The 21,483-nt window shown below is 36.8% G+C and overlaps 1 protein-coding gene across 2 annotated transcripts in view; it reads right to left on the bottom strand.

The window, feature by feature from the left end:
- tmem8b (transmembrane protein 8B) overlaps nucleotides 1-21,483 on the bottom strand; it is a 280,766-nt gene that overhangs the window by 110,951 nt on the left and 148,332 nt on the right. The gene's annotated exons all lie outside the window — the stretch shown is intronic.

The raw sequence follows: 21,483 nt of genomic DNA on the forward strand, positions 1-21,483 counted from the left end.
TTCCAGAGCTGTTTATGTGGCCACAAATAGTCAAGTAGTGTTTCAAGGTTTTCAAGACTATCATCCTATTAAAAAATAATATTTTGGTTACAGTCAGTAAAAACCTTGCTTTAACAAAACGATAGTGTCTGTTTTTGAAATGAATGTGAATTTATCAGTGAATGTACTCAGATATTTATGCAAAATAATGTAAGTCTGGACCATTTCTGCTGGTCGATGTAAAATTAAAAAACGTTTCCCGGACAGGTATTAAGCCCAGTCCTGGACCACACTTTGAATCAGATTTCCATTATTGCAGGATATATTAATAATTTATATATTTTTTTTCTCACACATAAAGCTTCTACAATTCTTGACAATCAAACTTCCTTAAGAATGACTGTTCCTTCTGTCTGCCATCTGATCTCAGAATAACACTAATCTTCCTGCGCTCAGCATGACTGTCTTATTGCTCACTGACACCTGTCCATCATTACCACACACCTGTTCCACTACCAGATCATCTTTATTTCCCCGTATAGTATAGTCTTTCACATTCTCCTCCATCTTTATAAAGACTGATCATGTTCTGTTATAGATCTGAGTTTATAGGTTTCATTTGTATGTAACAGCTACATCTACCTGAACAACATGTGATACATGTACATACATTGATGTTAAAAAGTATTTGTCCCACTAGAGATTTCTTTTGTTTTTTTATTTTGCTGTCATACTGATATTTTTCCAATTATCAATCAAACTTTAATATCAGACAAAGATAACCAGAGTAAATATAAAAAAAGCCATTTTAAATGTTCATTTTATTAATTAAAGGAAAGAAAATATCCAAACCATTAAATCAATAACACCTTATGACCTTAACTGAGGCAGGTGAGACCTGCAGTTCTTTAAATGTTGTTCTGGGTTCTTTTTTGACCTCCTGGATGAGCTGACCATGCCCTTTTTGAGCAATTTTCGTCAGCCTGTCACTCCTGGGAAGGTTCACCAGTGTTCCATGTTTTCTCTATTTTTGAATAATAGCTCTCACTGTGGTTCGCTGGATTTCCAAAGCCTTGGAAATGATTTTGTAACCGTTTTCTAGACTGACAGATGATCAATGACTTCGTTTTCTCATCGGTTTTTGAATTTCTTCAGATTCGTCAGATTCTTCAATTCATTCATAACGTGTTGTTAGAAAGGTTCAGTTTAAGTGATTTATTTCTTGATTCTACAGGTCTGGCAGTAATCAGGCCTGGTTGTGGTTAGTAGTGAAAAAAAGTGATTAATCACAATTAACATTTTACAAAGGGCTAGACTGGTTTGGAATTTGTTTTTCATTTAATGAATGAAATCATATTTTTAAAAAGTGCTTTTTATATTTACTCAGGTTATATTTATCATATACACCACATTCCAAATTATTATGCAAATTGGATTTAAGTGTTTAAACTGTTTAAACTGATTCACTGTTTAAACTCATGGATGGTATTGTGTCTTCAGGGCTCTTTGGATCACTGAAATCAATCTCAGAAACCTGTGATAATTAGTTTGTCAGGTGAGCCCAATTAAAGGAAAACTATTTAAGAAGAAGGTTCCACATTATTAAGCAGGCCACAGGTTTCAAGCAACATGGGAAAAAAAGGATCTCTCTGGGAGGCTATTCTGACAACATGCAAAGAAATATACAAAGAAGATATACTGTTATCATTAGGAGGTTTGTTTCATAAAAATTCAATTTATTCTTTAACAGGTGATGACTTTTATTATACTGACTGTCATTTGCATCAACCATTTAGGAAAATCAGGGAAAAATGTCATTTGCACAATAATTTGGAATGCAGTGTATTAAAGTTTGTTTGAGAAAAAAATAATCTGTAAGGGGGGGAAACACTTTTAACTTCTCTTTTAGCTTCTGGATTTAAAAAAAGAGTCTCCCAATAGAATTACAGTACAAAGGTTGAGCGTAGCTTTGAACATTGACTAGTCAGACCTTGATATTAAAAGTTTTTTTTTTAAAGACTGGCCACTGAATAATACATTGGAAGTGTAACACCACTGATTCACAATACTGAGTTCATGATTTAATATTCACACATTGTTTTGAACAAAGATTAAAGCTTTGTTATAAATGCATTTATTTATGCATAGTTACATAATGGAAAGTTTGGAACATGGAAGGGACATACCAAGAATCTTAAACACAAAGTCAAAAACCTCAAAAAACACTTAAATCTAAAATAATAATAATATTAATAATAATAATAATAATAATAATAATAATAATAATAATAATAAATCTAAAAGCAAATGCCAATTCCAAACATGGAGAAGTTCTGATCAGAAGAAGCATAGCTGTGGTTATCTGTGTTTAATAGGTGCTACAGTGTGGCAGAAAAATAACTATGTTTGTTATGGGCAGTTGCTTGGTTGTTGTTATGGTGTTGCTATGGTATCACAGGTGGTTGCTATGGTATCACATGTGGTTGCAGTGGTATCTCAGGTGGTTGCTCAGTTGTTTGAAAATTATCTTTAGACAATTTAAAGGGCAAAAGCAAGAATAAAGGTACAAACTATTTGGATGAGCTGCAGCCAAAAATCTAAAGGAGATGCATCAAAAATGCTGCATCAGTCACCCTGTAGCAAAAATTGACTTTTTTATATTTAATTAAAAACGTGACGTTTCAGCCTTCATCAGATATAGGCTGAAAATACACATTAAATATACGTTCTCTGTATTTCCATAAAATGTATATTTAAGCAATATGCTTTAAATTAAATTTTGTGTTGATAGAAAATATATGAAGTAGTAGAGTGCACTTTGGTGTAGTTTTTTTTTTTTCAGTAGCTTTAAGGGGTGCACAATATGCAAGGTAGTACATTTACAATATACTTCAAGTGCATTATGTATAAAATTATGTAAAAGACTATACTATACGTACATAAATCTACTGAAGTTTACAGAAATTATACAAAAAAACACTCATAAGCTTGTTGTATTTAAAAGTAGCTTAATTACAATTGAAATATGAAAAATGCTTAAGTTACCATAAGTTGTTCCAAAATAGTACATTTAGTATGTCTTTAATGAGGTATTCATTTTGAATTGTTAAAAGTGTGTACCTTTCTGTGTTAAGTTTAAGTAAAAAATATACTTAAATGCACTTTTCTTTTACAAGGGAATGCACCCCTAAATTAAGTATCAGTGCCTTACAAATAAAATTAAATGTCATATATTTTTGTTTTCGTCCTCAGAAAGCTGCCATGGTGTTATTATTTAATTGTTGCTAGGGTGTTGTATCTAGGTGATTGTATCATATGTGGTTATTGTGGTATCTCAGGTGGTTGCTCAGGTGTTGCCAATTGTAGATTGTTGTGGAAACTTATGTGGATTTATGTGGATCCAGAAGTCCTACAATAAACCCAGGCTGGGTTGGAGGAGTGTGGTGCTTGTTTGCGTGGGATATTGATTTGTGCAGATATTTTGGAAATTGTTATGTTATTATAATAAATAGACTGGCTGTACTGTATTTCCATAAAATGTATTTTTAAGCAATATGCTTTAAATTATACACTGTGCTGATAGAAAATATATGTAGTGGCATTAAATACTGCTTAAAGTGCACTTTAGTGTTTTAAGTACGTTTTTCCAGTAGCTTTAAAGCATACACAATATGTACATCAATATGCAAAGTAGTACATTTACAATATATTTCAAGTGTATTATGTATAAAATGATGTTTTCATTTTTGTTTATGTTATTATAATAAATATATTGGCTGTACCCCACAATTCATACTGCATGGCAACATCATGCATTTTTGATGAATTTCTACACTCCTATAAAACGCGTAGACTCTCCTGATGACTTAACACAGCTGGATTCGTCTTAATGAGGTTTCTCTCCAACATGATCTTTTCCACAGAAATATGAAGAGGTTATCATCTTTCATAACCCTAATTAGAACCATGTGGAGGAAGAAAAAAAATGCAGGAAAAAAGCAATAAGGAAAATGAGAAATGTAAATGAAACTAAAGCAATTCTAGCAAACATGTGGAAATAACTCCTGCATATGTGACAAACAGCGACGCCCTTCATCTCCAGAGCTGAGAGCTGATGTTTCAATTACAGGCTGTGAGGAAGTGAGCTCGTTACGAGGCTGAAAGCCGGCCTCATTGTCTTGGAAACAGCTTTTGATATCCCAGGGCTGCCAGCTTCAGTTTGCTGCTCTGAACGTCACTCAAACAAAGAGACCAAACAAAAGCTCCCGGACGCCTGGAGCTAATGAGTGATGATCACAATTAAAGATACTATCAAGTTGGCCACTGCGGTGTTACTAACGGCAACAGGGAGAGGAAGAAGACGACAAGGTCGAGATGTTGGAGTACAGTATTGAGGGCAAATTATGAACGCAAAAACAGCGGATTACTGTACATTATGTTACTACAGTACGATTAAAATCATTTTCCAGCCTAATCTTGATTTGCCATATCTGTGTTACATAGTGATTTAACAAAAACAGTCATTTAAACATCTGAATAGGGGTGTGCCATATCGTATCATACACGATAATATCGCCAATATTTTTGAATATCGTGAACAATATTATACCCTGAAATATCGTGCCATATCACCCATCCCTAATTATCATATCAGGGTACTACTTTTTTACTGTTTATAGCAAAAGAAAAAATCATAATGTTCTCATTTCCTTTTATATATCTACTAGAGACAGATTATATCTGTCCAGTATCATTTATTTGACTTGAATTCTGGAAATTAGGAGATATTTGAAGTGCATTATTTATTAGTTCCATGACATTCTGGATCATTGACTTCTGTTACAAATCTGATAAAATTCATGTATTTTTAAAACCTCAGTTAGGGGTGTGCCATATCATATCATATGCAATAATATCATTTTATTTTTATTTTCTTGTAGTAGTGTATTCTTGATTTTTATTTTTTTTTAGTGTTATGTTATATCGGCAACAGTATCGTTATCGCGAAAATACCATGAAATATCGTGATGTTATTTTAGGGCCATATCACCCACCCCTAATCTAAAATAATGCACTTTAATAATCAGATTACACATATTTATATTCATATCTGATTATTTAAGAGTAACGATACAGACTGAACCCAGACGCTTGCTGTAAAAAGTAGATGAGGCTTTAATATTAGAGCGTAGTCGTAATAAAAGCGATGGTCAAAAGCAGAGAGAGAATGAAATAAACTGATACATCAGAGCCAAAAAAGAGAAAACCTGAGCCAAAAAACACATTACAAACAGAGCAAAAGTGGTCACAGTGGTTTGTTTCTTAGTGGCTAAGTGGTTACATTTTCGCCTCCCAGTGCTGGGGTCTTGGGTTCAAGTCCCTATCTGGGTGGAGTTTCCATGTTCTCTATGTGTTTGTGTGTGTGTGTGTATGGCTGTATGCCCATATATGGACTGGGTTAACTCCTCAGTGGCCATTGCAGTCCTCCAGGTGAACGGTTGTTTCCGGTTGAGAGTATGCTGTGTGCAATTGGCTGCCGTTTCTTGCTGGTGTGTGTGTGTGTGTGTGGATAAGTGCTGAGTGTAAAATTTCTGTGTGTAATACGTGAATGTAAAACCTCCTTGGGTGTCTAGAAAGGCGCAATCAAGTGATAGCACATATTACATATCTGTCAAGTTTGGGATTTTTGTAAAAAAAAATTCGCCCACTTCGAGCCGTCCCACTAGTCCAACCGAGGTTCAGTATCCCTTACATTTTAAGACAGGCTTACATCAAATCTAAAATAACCACTTTTTTACCAGTCCAGTCCTCTCCACATTTGGATTTGCCTGGAATCCCTCTAATTTACTGAGGACGTGGTCTTACTGTGATCTTACTGTGAACTACAAATGAAAAGAAGTCACGTTAGATCAGTGTTTCTCAATCCTGTTCTTACATATTCTACTGCATATTTCCACTGTTCTGCATATTCTCCACACTAACCCATCTCCGCGCTCTGCAAAACCAGCAAGCTGAATGGCTGTTTCTCCTGAAAGGCGGGACTTTATCTGTGAACCGGCATCCATTTTCCATTTACACAGCGGTCAGTGGCCTCATTAATACTTTTTAAAAAATAAAATACGGGAAATGTGCGGGAAGATACTAATACGGGAGGACGGCAGGAAAGAGGGGTAAAATACGGTAGTTTCCCAGCCAAAATAGGAGACTTGACAGGTATGACATGTCATAGTCCAATCGGCGTTGAGTTGTGTGTTGTGTTACACATAGTACTGCCTTTTTTTCTGGGCAATTTTAGGCTGATTTAGGCAAGGTGACAATGTGAAGTTAGCCAGCCAGTTCATTTGCACTGTGCAACTTGATGATTGTCTAGTTAGAAGATCACCTTGGCTGGACATCATTGAAACAGTTGGCCCCAAGGAGAGGGGCTGTCACTGTCAATGCGAAAGGGTTAAAAAAATATATATGTTTCTTGGAAAATTGCATGAAAAAATCTGTAATACCCAGGTTTAAATTACATTTGAACATCAGTAAAACATAAAAAACACTCAATAAAACACAAAACATTAGAGAACAAAAAAAGGACATTGCAACAAGGCACACAAATCCTGTCTTTCATGCTCATTCACTCACACACTTGCTCACTCACACACACACACTTACACACACATACACACAGAGTGTCCAGGAAGCTTTGGGTTGCACTTGTGGATGATCTTTCCTCTCCACTGACCCTGAGTATATTGCTAATTAAGGAGTGTGAGCGGCGTGGGAGGGAGGGGGGGGGGGAGGGCAGGAAGAAGAGCGTCAGGCTGGTGGGTGGTCAGTATTGAGGAGAGGCGCGAGAGCTGAGAAAGCTGGCGGCATGCCAGCGTCTGCTGTTAGCTGAAATTGGCCTGTGAAGGGGAATAGCGGAGCGGGGTACGCCGTAATAGAATTAAGTTCGACAAAATCGCTGACCAAAAAGTTTGATCCGAGGAACAGCGGCGCTACAAGGTCATGTGACACGGAGGGCAGATCCGAAGAGGAAGTGGAGGAAAAGAGAAAAGTACGGCACGAAAGTTTAGAACTTTACAATAATGAAGGCCTTGTTGTTTGTGATTGTTACTGTCAGTGTATTCATGTATGAGTGGATCAAACACAGCGGTGCTGCTGGAGTTTTTAAACACTTACTGTACACTTACTTTATTAGAAACTCCTACCTATAGCTGCTCCACCTTTTGCAAGGACCAGTTTATGTTGGTCATCCTCTAGTCCTTCATCAAGAAGCTTCCCAGAGGACACTACTGGATTTCTGCTTATTGAACTATTCTCAGTCCAGGAGTGATACAAGAGCTGTTATATGGACTGATAAGAGGGACAATGAGTGAACAAACTTTTTATTTTTAACTCAGTTGTATTAGTTTAATGTCTATATGAAGACAAATATATAGAACAACACAATTTTTCACTGCACTGATAAAGCAGTTTTTTGGTTGTTTTTTTTTTGCAGGAGAATATTTTTTGTACTAAAAATTGTTCTCCTAATGTGATTTATATAGAATGTTTTTCATAGCCTTATTTGTTTTGTATTCCTCTGTGTTTTAATTTATGTTTAAATTTGTTTCTTATTGTATTGTGTTGTTGATGCTGGATGCATACATTTCCTTCAGAATAAATAAAGTATCTATCTGTCTGTCTGTCTGTCTCTCTATCTATCTTTTTTTAAGTCAGCTGAACAAGAAATATTGAATTTCACCGTAAACTATAGCAAAGTATTTGCCTCAACTAACATTATTAAGTTCCTTGTTAAAAGTTGGCCAAATTAAATCATTTTTTTTTTCAATTTACATTAAAATAATGTAACATGTTTAATAAAATAACATGTTTAAAAATATCCAGCTGTTAAATAAAACATAGTTTCTAGTGGCTTTGCAGGTGACTATTTTTTGTCATTTTTCTCCTTAATGTGATTTGTATAGAATGTTTTTATAGCCTTATATATTTTCTATTCCTCTGTGTTTTAATTTATGTTTTAATATTTCTTATTGTATTGTGTTGTTGCTGCTGGATGCCTACATTTTCTTCAGGATAAATAAAGTATCTATCTATTTCAAGTTTAAAGTTGCGCTAGGTGTACTTTTCCTGTCGTTACGATAGCAAAGATGCGCTGACACACTCTAAATCAGGCTGCGTTGTCCACATTCAACGGCTCGCCTATAGATTGTTAAAATAGGGGCCTCAGTGTCACTGTGTGGAAAATATACAGCCATTTTTATCACAGAAATGAGAGCAATTTACAAGAACTTTAGAAACAATTCGTAACCTTTAAAAAAACTTGCCTACAGTGTTACAGAGGCACTGACACAAATCAACAGCACAAAAACTATATATATTTTAATTTACATTAAAATAATAAAAAAAATTAAATCATATAAAACAAAAGAAATGAGTGTTATAATTTCAAAAATGTACAGCAAACAGGTTTAAAATATCCAGCTGTTAAATAAAACATAGTTTCTAGTGGCTTTGTTTTCTTTGTATTTTTAAATAGAAGCACAGATTTATTTCTAAACACTGAATAATAAAAAATGTACTGTCGCTGAAAATTGCCATGACAACACAATTCCCCGATCACACATTCATCGCTGCTATCTGATTACCTGCAGCACAAACTCAGAAAACAGAAGTTCTGGAAGAATTGAGACACTCTTACATCCCAGTACCATATACTGTCCTCCTGCTTCAGAAAGAAGCAGAGTCTGGGCAGCTAACGAGGACTTTTATTATGAAATGAAAAAAATAAAGTACATTGGTCAGCTGGATTCTCCGTAATAAAGTCCTTGATTATGTGTGCAGGCCATAAAATGCAGCAGCAGCCCTGTAATTGCATGTGATGAATGGCCAGTGTCAGATTACAGATTACTATTATTTATTTAATTATTTACTTATTTTATTGTTAAATCGTATTGTGTAAATCATAGCATAGAGCTTATTCTTTTTCCTACACCGTAAATCAATACTGAATTCATCCAGACTATGAAGGAACACATAAGGAATCATGTAGTAAGTTGTAGTAACTTGTTACAGAAACCAAAATACTCTGTGAGGAAGTTTTTAGGTGGGTTTTCTACTTCTGGGGTGCTGTTAACTTAAATTTAAATGAGGCTGGAAACTCTGATGAACTTATCCTGTGCAACAGAGATAACTCTTGGTCTTCCTTTTCTAGGGAGATCCTGATGCGTGCCAGTTTTATCATACTGTTTTTGATGTTCTTTGCGACTGCACTTGAGGAAACTTACTTTCAAAGTGGTTGAAATTTTCAGAATGACTGTCCTTCATTTCTTAAAGTCCTTTTTTTTCTTTTCTAAGGCATGGGAACAAATTATATCACAGCCATTAAGGTGTGGCCACAAGGTCCTTTTGTTTCACAGCTAACAAAGCAAGCAGCTCTCAGGGGTTGTGCACTATATGACTGCATAAGGATGTTAAACGGGTCTGAATACTGTCTGTGTCATTAAATTCCAGGTGACTCTACCTTATAAAGCTGACTGAGAAAATGCAGCCAAGATGTGCAAAACTGTAATCTAAGCAAGAGGTGCTGCTTTGAAGAATCTAAAATAACATATTCTGGTTTATTTAACACTTTTTTGTTTCATAAATAATTGCACATGTTTTTATTCATAGTTTAGATTACTTCTATGTATTAAACGCTGATGTCCATAAGTTTTGGGGGGATTTAGGGCCCTCTCTGGTGAGAATGGATAATTGCACAGAGCATGCGGAAGAATCATTTTAAACTGGGCGGGTGTGATGCGGTAGTCTCCTTTCAGAGAAATTTTCATAAAGTTTGCAGAATTACTATATTAGGCTTAGCATGGATGGTCGTTTTAGCACACTGGAACAATTAAACACTATATTTTGTTCCTTCTCCACACAGAAATGCTTCTGTTATCAGTTTAAAAACTAAATAATACAGACTGCCACTTTAATCTAAAATGCAGAACATTTTAAAATAATGAAAAATTTAAGATGTGTCCCAAATTTTGACTGGTAACTGCATAACTGAAATGACCAGACCAGATTCTCCCTCAGCCCTCAGAGCAATAAAGCACACGGCAGTAACTCCATGCTCCATTTATAAATGGCTCGATTCACAATGCAATTTGAGCCGTAGACAGTTTTTCTCCACCGTTTTCTCCTCATCCCAGAGCAATAATACGCTCCATAGGTAGACCAGCCCATCGTAGCCAATTGTTTCCCTTGTGTACGCTTCATCTAAGCTGGTCTAAGACCCTTTCAGCCTCATTGAACATCAATGGCCTTCTTCTAAACCCTGCTTACCTTCCATCAATAGTGATAGCACTGTGAGAACAAAGGCACAGAATTGGCCACACTGTAGAAAATACACACTGAGTGGCCAATTTATTGGAAATAGGTGTCTTGAACCTAGACCCTTTGTCCATTTTATCAACTACACCAGGAGTGCTGCAGAGGTCTTTACAGAACTGTCCACATGAGATTTGTCAGTATGTTCTTCCCAGTAAAGAAGAACATTCCAGGGCCAGAACTGAGAGGAAACAAATTTTTAGTTTTTCCAATTTTCACCCAATTTTTTGGCTAGGCCAATTGCCTCAACCATTCAGCTGCTATTCTGCTAGCTGTACATCCCCTATCACTAGTGACACCACAACACAAGGAGTATGAAGACTAGCACATGCCTCCTCTGATACATGTGAAGCCAATCACTGCCTTTTTTCCAACTGCTGCTGATGCAGCATCTACGAGTAGCATCACAGCGCGTTTGGAGGAAAGAGCGTTTCCGATACATCAGCTCACAGACGCCTTGTGCTGATCGACATCACCCTTTTAGAATGATTAGTGGAAAGAACACCATCTACCCTTCCAGAGAGAGCAAGACCAATTGTATGCTTTTTCAGGGCTCCAGCAGCTGATGGCAAGCTGCATGACTGGGATTCGAACCAGTGATCTCCTGATCATAGAGGCAGTGCTTTAGACCACTTGACCACCCAAAGCCCCCAAAGCTGTTGATTTATTTAAATAATAATAATAATAATAATAATTAATTGAACAACAGCTGGTTTTACCAAAATACCAAAAGCACATTACATTTGGTTTTACTACGAAAATAAAATAAGCAAAAATAAGAAGAATGGGTCCAGCGGGTCTAGTGGTACAGCACAACAAGGTTATCAGCATAGCAACCCATGTACGCTGTGCACACTTGGCGTAAGGGTCTCTTAAAGGAACAGTGTACACATAACTAAATACTGGCCGTTATAACAGGTAACCTAGCAACGATGCAGAACTTTTAATCCAAACAGTGTAGCTAAACACTGTTTTAACTGGCGGACAGATCATATTTTCTTATCCTCTTTAACTCAAAATCTTTCAATAAGTAGTGATAATGGAACTGTGCAATAATCGCAATAATACACTTGACCGGTAATTAAGCAATAATACATGAAAGTGAATGTTATAACATGTAATATTGGCACTTCTGTGCTGATCTATGGTACTCAGCCTACAGTCTCGTGCCTACTACCACTGTAGTGCCACTCTTACACATTATAGCACTCCTTCTTGAGTATTATTGCTTTAGTACTGGTTGTATTTCAAACACATGGATGGATGAATGGACGGAGGGACGGACGGACGGACAGACAGACAGATAGACAGATAGATAGATAGATAGATAGATAGATAGATAGATAGATAGATAGATAGATAGATAGATAGATAGATAGATAGAGTTTGCAAGTGAAATTGACACTTCATAAGCGGAAGCTCAAAAATAAAGCTACAGTAATACAGTATGAACGACAACACCGAGCTGTAATGAGTGTTTTTTCTTAGCGTGCTCTGATCACAGTGTTGCACTTGCTGAACTGCACCAGCGTTTGCAGCTGTATTCCGTGTGATATCTTTAGATGAGAGATTGAAAAGCTTTATTTCTTTTCTGGCACAAAGCCCACTTTTGTACAATCTGGACTGAGTAAAAAATGTCTGGGTAATTTGAGAGTTTCCTCCCAAGCATTTTGTACACTTTGTTAAATATTTAAAATATTCAATTAGCTAATTTTTTTGCAGACGCTTTCACTGTCAGCACAGCTGTTCTCGATTAGCAATCTGCTTATTTTAAGCATTAAAACTTTTGGATAGTTTACACATGAGAAAATAAGACACCTCTACAAAAGCAAGACTCATCACTGAAGAAGACCCTGCTGCCATACTGCATTCAGCTTTTGTCATAGTGGAGACGACTATGAAATTGGTTTGTAGACGCACATTACGAAAGAATCTGGACAAATAGACAAACTCATCTTCAGCACTACAATTCCCAGAATGCACCTGCACACATGTCACAAATCTGGATTCAGCCACTCACACTGGTAGAAACAGAATCTGCTATTTTGGCATCTCTCTTCAGATTCAATTCTGCTATGATATCTCCATGTTCGCAGTAGCTCTTGTTTCAGCAGCATTAGCAGCACTGTGATTGCTCAGAGAAACACTTAAAAATGATGAGTTTCTTTGATTTTACCAAATTGAAAACCACTGAAATATAATCAAGAGGAAGATGGATGATCACAAGCCATCAAACCAAGCTGAACTGCTTGAATTTTTGCACCAGGAGTGAGTAGCATAAAGTTATTTAAAAGCAGTGTGTAAGACTGGTGAAGGAGAACATGCTAAGATGCATGAAAACTGTCATTAAAAACCAGGGTTATTCCACCCAATATTGGTTTCAAAACTCTTAAAATTTTATGATATGAACTTGTTTTCTCTGGATTATTTGAGGTCTGAAAGCTCTGCATCTTTTTTGTTATTTCAGCCATTTCTCATTTTCTCCGAATAAATGCTCTAAATGACAATTTTTTATTTATGATTTGGGAGGAATAAGTAAAATGAAAGGGAACACTTGTATGTCCAATGTAAAATGTTTGTTCTTCCTTTCTTTCTGATTATGACAGTTTAAATTAAGTTGTCTACATGACATAATGCTTGACAATCCTCCCTATGGCAATGGAAACACTAAAAAAACACTGCTGTGTGTGAATCGATTTTCTGTTGTTTTTCTACACACAAGGATACAGTATACGTCTACATAACTCTGAACACTGAAGCAGACAAAGGAAGAAGAATGAGGTGAAACCCACTAGGATGAACCTTGAGGCGTTTTCTCGTGGTTGTGAAGGTTGGGAAGATCTCTAAGTAAAAACCCCTGAAATCCTACACTGATGACGTCCTTGTCTTTTCTCTGGTGACTCTCTCTAAACCAAGCGTGCTGTTCTCAAGCTGAATACAATCAACTCGCTCTGCACCTCTGGGTATTCAGTTCACCTCCTCGCAGGATGGATTCACATACGGTACTGGAACTAGGTCACTAGTTACTGAGACGAGGATGGAAATTGTTTTGACACTGAATGAAATGTTTAGAAAGGAGTCATTTACAATTCTTTCCATATGTTCAAGCATTTTCCTGAGATATTCATGTCAGAGCCGAACTTTAGACTGAACTTTAGAAAGTTTCCAACCTCATTAATTAACAGTAGGATGACTAAAGTTCCAGGATCTCAAGGACATTGCCCCTTTTTCTTCTCAACCATCAGGGAGCTCTTCAAGAACCATCAGTTAAATATATACATGTGTATATGTTTGTATTTTACTTTTGTTTGACATCAAGATGATCTCAAATTTTTGTCTGGTGTTTTTCCTGCAGCTGTCTCAACTGATACAGTCGCTGTAGTCCAATAAACAGCACTACAATTCCCAGAATGCATTTACATACGTCACATTTCTGTACTCAGCCACTCACAGACCATTTTCGCACCTGATACAGATTCTGTACGCCAAACCTGCCCTTTACGCTTACAGCTAACGGACTAACTCTGCCTCCCCTACTACCTGATGAATTCCCAGAATGCATCTGTCTAATAAGAGACCACTTCAAAATGATGAGTTGCTTTGATTTTACCAAATTGAAAACCTCTGCAATGTAATCAAGAGGAAGATGGATGATCACAAGCCATCAAACCAAGCTGAACTGCTTGAATTTTTGCACCAGGAGTGGCAAAGAGTTATCCAAAAGCAGTGTGAGAGACTGGTGGAGGAGAACATGCCAAGATGAAAACTGTGATTAAAACCAGGCTTATTCTGCCAAATATTGAAGTCTGAAAGCTCTGCAATTTTTTTTGTTATTTTAACCATTTCTCATTTTCTGCAAATAGATGCTCTAAATGACAATGTTTTTTTTTTTGGAATTTGGGAGAAATGATGTTCATAGTTTATAGAATAAAACAACAATGTTGATTTTACTCAAACATAAACGTATATATAGCAAAATCAGATAAACTGATTCAGAAACTGAAGAAGTGGTCTCTTATTTCTTTCCAGAGCTGTATATTTAGCTTTCCACAGAAGGTTACAGAAGCATATTGATGCCATGCATTACATATATATATATATATATATATATATATATATATTTTGTTCCATCTTCACTAGGGAATACTACTGCTGCTTTCCATTTAAGAGAGAGAAAAAAATGAAGTACCGCTGCTTTAAATGGAACAGTGAGCATGTTCATATCCATCTCTCTAAATTACACACACCTAAGGAACACGGCTGTATGTCGCTGCCAATTTTCAAATCATATTAATGGGCTATAAGATGCAAGCCAGATAAGTCTGAGGGAGTGATGAACCTCTGGAGAAAAACTGAGGCAGCATTAGTTAAGCTGCAGTAGCAACAGGATATCCCCTTTCTTTCCTATAAATCTCAGCCTTTTTCTATTAAAACCGGCACTGCTGTAAATCACTAGCGTGCAGCGCTGTGGTTGGTCCTGCAAGTCTCTCTGCATACGCTTCATCATCTGCTATAGGGCAGAATGTTTTATTAACTATTGACACTCTCAGGGTTATTATATCCTCATGATCATTAGACAGTAAAATGAAGGTTTGACCCCCACAAGTGGCTCACGTTTAAGAGGTTAACACTGCGGCGGTTATCCAGACTGTAAGAAATAGGGATGTAAAAGTCCTCAAAAGTCATGGTTAAGTTCGCACTGCAGTCTGTACCTCGCTGTTGGATACAACTAAAATACAGCTATGAAGGGGGACCCACTGTTTGGCAAGTCAGAGATTAATGTTCCCCTTTTAAATGTGCTTAGACTAGAGATAGGAACGATTTTCTGTCAATCCAGCAATAATTTGGCTGCAGAATCCCAATAAAACCAGTATAGAAATGTGTAAAACTAATATGCCTTGTGGAGAGAACAAAGTAAAGGCTTTTAAATTCACTTACTCCACCAGATACCCCTCTCAAAAGTACACTTCTGAGCATAATACAGTGAGTATCAAAGTAAAGCAGACCTTGTGAACACCTCTAAAGTCTCTAAGGACTAAAAAGACTTTCCTTATTCTTGTGACCATTAATAATAACCATTAGTCAGCTCATTGAAAAAAAAAAAAAAGTAAATCTTTAAATTATGAGAGTAGTCTTTTTGTAAAATGGTATCAAATCAATGACTGTCCTTTATATCATGTGTATAGTTTATAGTTTTAGCTCGAATCAAACTCATGTATTTGTAGAATGTGTAAAACTAACATTCCTTATGGAGAGAAGAGAGTAAAGACCACTTACTGGATACCCCTCTCAAGAGTACATTAAGCCCAGTGCAGTTAGTATCAGACAAAGCAGAGCTAGCAAACACCTCTAAAGTCTCTAAAGACTCTAAAGATCTTTCTTACTTCTTGTGACCACATTTAGACCCCAATTCTGATGTTTAAAAAAAATCTGGTGTTCTGGAAACAAGTATTTTAAATGAAGTCATTTAAACAGCTCTTTTTAAAAAGCAATACGGTTACAGTAGGTCATAAATGGCATTTTCAGAAGAACTGTAGTTTGTGAAATGTAATAACTAAACACTGAATTATTATCTTCCACACTGTCCTGTTGCAGTGTAGCACAGGTGGTTGAATTGAATCTCCCATCTATTTCACACTTTTCCGCACAATCCGATTGCTGTATTTATCATCTTCACTAAAGACACACAGAACTGAGGATTTCATCACAAGCTCATTGTAACATCAGGTGAAATAATAATGGTGACTCCATTTCAGAACCATGTCCTCGCCTGAGCCCAGAAAAGCTCTAATTCATCATCAAGATTCATGAGAAAGCCCAGAGTAGACAAATACACTTCATTTCTCCTCTTCACCTGATCCGAGTGAGCAAAAATGCTCACGGTGGCAAAATTCCAATCGCTTAATTGCTTTCATCCAGATGCAGTTAGTCTATTGGCCGCTGACACCCAGAGAAATATGGAGGCTAAAAATCTTTGACAATTTTTGTGATTCTAAATCCCAATAAAGAAATAATGGCTCCTTCATTAAATCACACTGTTTCTCCTTGAAACGCCTTTATAATAAAAAAAAACTGTGTTAATTTTGTATATATAAAATACACTTGACATTTCGTGTCAACTTGAAATAATTAATATAATAATTCACACTTTTTAAAATATTTGGGGTGCTTTGAATGTGCGTGGTGATCAAATTTGCTGTTTAAAAAATTACAATAGTTATTTAAACATTTTCACATATATTTTTTTTAAATATCCATAACTCTAAACTCTAATCTGACCCAGACATGAATTGGTATTTTTGAATTTCAAATCAAATAGACCTCAATTTATGTATCCATAGATTTAAAAAATAAATTGGGATCAAAAAAATATATTTTTTACCTTTTTAGCTCACTAGCTAATTTTACCTCCTTACAAATAAAAAATACAAAAAGATAATTGTTAAAATGATTGAACATATAAATTTTGCCATCAAATATTTAAGTTTTTTTTTTTTATCAAAGTTCATAAAAAAAAAATCAATCATTGAAATAGTCAAACACTAATGTCAGTTTTTAAGCTTTATAATCAAGGTTTATAAAAAACAATCAGTAAAAAGATCAAATACTAATGTCAGTTTTTAAGCTTAATAATCGATCAGTCTTTAAGCTTTATAATCAAAGATTATAAAAAAAAATCAATCATTACAAAAGTCAAATACTTATGTCGGTTTTAAGCTTAATTATCAATCAGTCTTTAAGCTTTATAATCAAATTTTATAATAAAAAAAATCATTAAAAAGGTAAAATACTAATGTCAGTTTTTTAAACATAATAATCAATCATTCTTTAAGCTTTATAATCAAAGTTTATAAAAAAAATTAAACATTAAAAAAGTCAAATACTAATGTACGTTTTTAAGCTTCATATACACAAACTAAGTAGCAAAAACAACTTATTTGACCAAAAAAAAAACAAAGCATAGAGTAGAAATCTAAATTATGGTTCTTGGAAAAATGTACAAACTTTCACCTGTTACCAACAAATCATCTAAACTAGTACATTATAATTTAACCTCCTGAGACCTGGATGTTTGCTTGGTGTGGCCATGTTTAATTTCTCCTAGCTATTTGGAATAAGTAGGACCTAACAAGCATAGAAAAATAGTAGTTTTATTTATTATTTTATTTGCTTGATATGTTATTGTACATAAAGAACTAGTATCAAAGTTAAAATTGGCTGGTAATGTTGACTTTGACTTGTTTTTGCCTGGACTGGCTGTAGGAACTTCTGACTGGGATTCCCATCATCTCATTGTCAATTACATTTCAATTAAGTGTAATGTTGTCATGCGAACACTAGATGGAGCAGGCAGTGTCTCCATATATGGCCAAATGGTCACTGTTTAAAAACTGATGAACAAAACTGACTTAACAAAAATTTTCAGAGGTTTTTCCAAATTTAACACAAAATGAATTTGTCTATAGAAGACTGCAGTTCAGAAATATTCAACCCCCTAAGGCTTAATTCAGGGCTTCATTAGTTGCACCTCTATAACTATAAACATAAAAACACATCAAACACCTGGATTGGCTATTTGCTGTGATGTTTGATTGCATGATAGAAATAAGGCAAGGCAAAAAAGAGCTGTCCAAACATTTAGAGAAGAAATCATTGCTCTCACAAAAAGAAATAAATGATACAAACGTTGCAAAAGCACTGTATGATCCCAGAGCTACAGCTGGAAGCAGAGTTCAGAAGTTCAGAGTTAAAGGACCATCGACTGCACTGGCTGTACTGGACTGCCACCAGATTCCTGAGGAGGCAGGTGGTCAGAAACCTCTGGAGTGAGTGAAAAACACCTGCAGCAGGATTTGTTGGCAGCGGGACCTGAGGTTTCAGTTTGCACAGTAAGACACACACTAAACTTTGAAGATCTCTGCGCCTGAACTCCAAGGTGTTCCCCTATACTGATCCAAAAGCACAAGAAAAGTCAGTTCTGAGACGCTCAAAACATACAAATTCTAGTTCTGTGGAGAGATCAAACAAAACTGCAACTGTAGACCTATAGATCAGCAGTGTGTCTGGAAGAATGACTACACTGAAAATAACTGAGTAAAAGAAGGAAAATTCCGCATGCAGAGAAACATATACAGGACTACAGGATGGTTCCCAACTAAACTGGCTCCCACTGTTCACTATGGGGGTTGCTATGGTGTTTCTAAGTGATTGCTAGGGAGTTGCTAAGGTGTTGATTTAGTATTTGGGGTGGTTGCTATGTTGTTTCTAAGAGGTTGCTAAGATGTTGCTAAGGTTGCTATGGTGTCTGAGTTGGTTGCTATGGTGTTGCTAAATGGGTGCAAGGTGGTTGCTATGGTGTTGCTATGGTATCCGTGGTGTTTGATATGCTGATTCTAATTGGTTGCTTGGTCGTTGCTAAGGTGTTGGTATGGTTTCAGTTTTGGTTGCTAAGGTGTTGCTATGGTGTCTGTGTTGGTTGCCATAGTGTTGTTAAATGGTTGCTAGGGCGTTGCTATGGTGTTCGTGGAGGTTATTTAGGTGGTCCTAAGTGGTTGCTAAGGTGTTGCTATGGTATCCGTGGTGGTAGCTATTTTGTTTCTAAGTGGTTGCTAGGTCGCTGCTAAGGTGTTGCTATGGTGTGCATGTTGGTTGCTAAGGTGTTGCTATGGTGTCCCTTTTGGATGCTATGGTGTTTCTATGGTATTTGTTGAGGTTGCTATGGTGTTGCTAGGTGGTTGCTAAGGTGTTGCTATGGTATCTGTGGTGATTGCTATGTTGTTTCTAAGTGGTTGCTAGGTGGTTGCAAAGTTGTTGCTAGATGGTTGCTAAGGTGTTTCAATGTTATCTGTGGTGGTTGCTAAGTAATGTATCGCTATGGTAGTTTTGCTAGGTGGTTGCTAAGGTGTTGCTATGACGTCCGTGTTGGTTGCGAAGGTGTTGCTATGATGTTGCTAAGTGTTTGCTAAGGTGTTGCTTTGGTGTCCCTGTTGGTTGCTATGGTGTTGCTATGGTGTTCGTTGAGGTTGCTAAGGTATTTCTAGGTGGCTGCTAAGGTGTTGCTATGGTGTCCCTGTTGGTTCCTATGGTGTTGCTATGGTGTTCGTTGTGCTTGCTAAGGTGTTGCTAGGTGGTGGCGAAGGTGTTGCTATGGTAGCTGTGGTGGTGGCTATGTTGTTTCTAAGTGGTTGCTAGGTTGTTGCTAAGGTGTTGCTGTGTTGTTTCTAGGTTGTTGCTAAGGTGTTGCTGCGGTATCTGTGGCAGTTGCTAGTTGGTTGCTAGATTGTTGCTGAGTAATGTATCGCTATTGTAGTTGCTAGGTGGTTGCTAAGGTGTTGCTATGGTGTCCGTGCTGGTTACTGAGGTGTTGCTATTGTGTCCATGTTGTTTGCTATAGTGTTGCTAAATAGTTGCTAGGGGGTTGCTATGGTGTTTGTTGTGGTTGCTAAGGTGCTGCTAAGTGGTTGCTAAGGTGTTGCTAAATGGTTGCTAAGGTGTTGCTATGGTGTCCCTGTTGGTTGCTGTGGTGTTGCTATGGTATCCGTGGTGGTTGCTTTGCTGTTTCTAAGTGGTTGCTAGGTGGTTGCTATGGTATCTGTGGTGGTTGCTATTTTGTTTCTAAGTGGTTGCTAGGTCGCTGCTAAGGTGTTGCTATGGTGTCCATGTTGGTTGCTAAGGTGTTGCTATTGTGTCCCTTTTGGTTGCTGTGGTGTTGCTATGGTGTTTGTTGAGGTTGTTAAGGTATTGATAGGTGGTTGCTATGGTATCTGTGGTGATTGCTATGTTGTTTCTAAGTGGTTGCTAAGGTGTTGCTATGGTATCCATGTTTCTAAGTGGTTTCTAGGTGGTTGCTATGGTGTCCCTGTTGGTTGCTATGGTGTTGCTATATGGTGTTTGTGGTGGATATTAAGGTATTGCTAAGTGGTTGCTAAGTGGTTGCTATGGTGATTCTATGGTATCTGTGGTTGCTAGATGGTTGCTTGCAATGTGAAACCATAATAATAATACATTGGATATGGTCCCTTTAATCTCAGCAGTTTCAGCTTTAAATAAAACCACCAGTGCGGACATGATTTCAGTCCAGAAGTTCTACATGGAAATTCTTCTCCACAATCAGAAAAGCTGCTGGTGTGAGGAGGAGGAAGAGGAGGAGGAAGAGGAGGAGGAAGAGGAGGAAGAGGAGGAGGAGGAGCTCAGCTCAGGCTTCTCTCCTCACCACCACCGTGCTCTTCAGACCTCTGAAGGATTTCCTGCTGTAATAAAGCCGCTCTCTCCACAACCCGACAGCACGTCTACATCAAAGTGCTCCACAGAGGCGGCCGTGACACGACACCAGCTATCAGAGGGGCATTAAGGGGCCACTCCAACAGGGATTGATGTCTCCCAGCCTGTGCTATTGCACATGCTGCTAATTCATGCTAATGAGTTAAGGAGCACAACATTTATTCCCACACAAGTGTGCATTGCAAACCCACTTAAAGAGTAAATTATCCACAAGAACCAATGAGAAAAGACCACCGAAGACATGCAAGAACATACCAGCAGAACAGCCCGCATTCTTATTCAGTGTTTTTTTTTTTCATATATTGTAAATGAATACTTAAGTCATCCAGACTATGAAGAAACACATGTAGTATGAAGGAATCATGTAGCAACTTAAAAGTGTTAAACAAACTCCAAACAAAATACTGTGTGAAGCTTTTTTCTAACTCTAACTCTTGGTCTTCCTTTCCTGGTCGCTCCTGATGAGGGCCAGTTTCATCATTCTGTTTTTGATGGTCTTTAATGTGACTGCACTTGAGGAGACATTTTTTTGTTCACTTAATTGAGTAGTTCTTGCCCAAACCCATTAAGAGGACAAAAAATTCAAGTTATTAACTCTTGAGAAGTTCAGCACAGCTGTTAACTGAAAGCCTGAAATTCCAGGTGACTCTACCTCATAACGCTGACTGAGAAAATCCAGCCAAGATGTGCAAAACTGACTGAAATATCTAAGCAAGAAGTGCCTAGTTTAAAGAATCTAACATATAAAGCATATTCGGGTTTGTTTACTTAATAATTCCATATGTTTTTCTTCATAGTTTGTCTGATTGTATTATTCGTTTAGAATGCAGGAACATTTAAATAATGAAAAAACACTGA

Source organism: Astyanax mexicanus, chromosome 22, assembly GCF_023375975.1.
Source record: "Astyanax mexicanus isolate ESR-SI-001 chromosome 22, AstMex3_surface, whole genome shotgun sequence".
In the NCBI taxonomy this organism is placed as follows: domain Eukaryota; kingdom Metazoa; phylum Chordata; class Actinopteri; order Characiformes; family Acestrorhamphidae; genus Astyanax; species Astyanax mexicanus.